This window comes from Lactuca saligna, chromosome 6 (genome assembly GCF_052625555.1).
Source record: "Lactuca saligna cultivar CGN05327 chromosome 6, ASM5262555v1, whole genome shotgun sequence".
Lineage (NCBI taxonomy): Eukaryota > Viridiplantae > Streptophyta > Magnoliopsida > Asterales > Asteraceae > Lactuca > Lactuca saligna.
Genome location: NC_136422.1, coordinates 56,876,748 through 56,878,900, shown reverse-complemented (window position 1 = coordinate 56,878,900; position 2,153 = coordinate 56,876,748). Strand labels below are relative to the sequence as shown.

The window sequence follows — 2,153 nt, the reverse complement described above, 5'->3', positions numbered from 1 at the left end:
TATATAATCACGATTCTACAGGTTTAGAATTGAATCATTTATTCGACTACCTTTTCAATCTTAAGTAAATAAGACTCGTATACACGAGGCTATAATTGATGAACCATGTATGACTTCTAACATGAACTTCAGGATGGAGACTGCCCAAGACTACGAGTGATCGCATCGTCATGCGAACAAACTTAGAACCCAATCGCCCTACAGTCTCACACCAACGGAGATACAAGAACCGTCTGGACAGCTTAACGACTACTCAGCAATAGAATGATAAGACCAAGTTGCTCACCTTTGAGAGCTCCAGTCTTATTCTTCAAGAAGACAGACTTCAGCGGGTGCGATCACACCAGCACTAATGAACCGGATCCCATCAAAACTCCGCAGTTAAACGTGCTTTGGTGAGAGAAATACTAGGATGGGTAACATCTTGGGAAGCACTCGTGGTGCAGACCTCGACAGGACTTCCATTAGAAATCATTACCTTCTGCCTCGCATAGATGAATTGGTTGACCAATCGCAAGGAATGAAGTGCATAACCTAGTCCACAAAAAATATATTGAGAAATTAAACTAATCTCTCCCTTTTATGTAACTTAATTTTTCCCGGAATTTGACCATGGAGAAAACCATAACCATTGTATGATCCATACAAATATTAAAACTTTATGAAGCCCGGTATTATTATTATTATTATTATTATTATTATTATTATTATTATTATATATATTAAAGTTGTCACACCCCAAAACCACGAACGGCGGAAACGTTCAGGGGTGGAGGACGTCATGTATAGTATCACAACAGTGTAAAATAGTAAACAAGCAACAACATCATCTATTGCATTATAAGTAAAGTTTTAATACATGTGTGTTCTTTCATTGTAATAAGACACCAAAAATATATAATCAAAATAAAATATGAGACTTGTCTGCTCCATCTTCTCAAAACCTGGCCACCGTACCTGTCTACTGATGACCTGAGAATACAAGTTATTTTGAAAGAGAGTATCAACTTTAAAGCTGGTGAATTCATAAGAATTTAAGTGTCCTTGTCTTGTTTTGAAAAACTGTTATGAATGTCATGTAAACCTTTAAGTAAGACAGTTGATATACGTATGAAAACCCTAAGAAATCCCTTATTTCCTACTAGTATGAAATGTAGTCTTCTACCAAGACCCGAATGTTTTGTTATGACAATGTAATCTTCTACCAAGAACCGAATGTTTTTGTAAGTAAAAATGATAGCTTTTCCTTTCTGTTAACTAGTACTAAAAGTACTTAGTCTAACTCCTCGTTTATGTGAATGTATCACATAATAAAGTAAATAGGAAAATGTACTAGTGTAAGTGTTATCATTGGGTACTAGGACTAACATAACATCGCAATAAGCGAAATATATAACCTAATGAACATCCGAAGATTGTCCAATTGTCCTCTGTAGCAGCAGCAGGGAGTAGGAAGGGTTAGTCCCAAAATCGATCTACCTAGTATAAGTAGTAACCTTAGACCTCCGTAGATGGTCATCGACCACTGGTGCTAATCAGTGGGATTCGGAATAGTTAGTCCCGCCTAGATATCCCATTGAACCGAGATAGGAAAGATAATTTACACAGAAAGTACTAATAAATCATCTTCGCAAGTCAAGATACGAGTATCCAGGTAAGTGAATACAGGATGATGCATCTATGTAACAGTGTTCATGTGTGGTATTCATGTAAGTGTGTTCATGTATTAGGTAAGTATATGTAAACATGTTCATGTATCAGGTAAGCATATGATTGTGTACTCATGTATCAGGTAATGTACTGGTGTAGACTCATGAATGAACTGGCTCTTGTGTGATTCCTTGTAATAGGAATAATGTTTGATATCTTCAAATTATCCCTATGATAATTTACTGAAAGGTAGTTGGTTGTTCAAGAAGGTAAACGTAATGGTTTTGCAAGGTATCTAAGAGTTTTGAATAATAATTAAGAGTGACTTGATGTCATGTTAATAAACGTTTCAAAACTAATACTTTTATTATCAAGGTATTTTAAGATGGAAAACCATGTCATGCATCACATTTTGTAGTATGTGAAATCTGCTGGATGAAAACACAGTTATAAAATATTATGAGTGATTTAATAACATGTTGTATTCTACTTGTATCCCCCCC

At 35.5% G+C, this 2,153-nt stretch overlaps 1 pseudogene; it reads left to right on the top strand.

The window, feature by feature from the left end:
* The first annotated feature begins 330 nt into the window (after positions 1-330).
* Positions 331-449, top strand: LOC145003514 (5S ribosomal RNA; annotated as a pseudogene).
* The last annotated feature ends 1,704 nt before the right edge of the window (positions 450-2,153 follow it).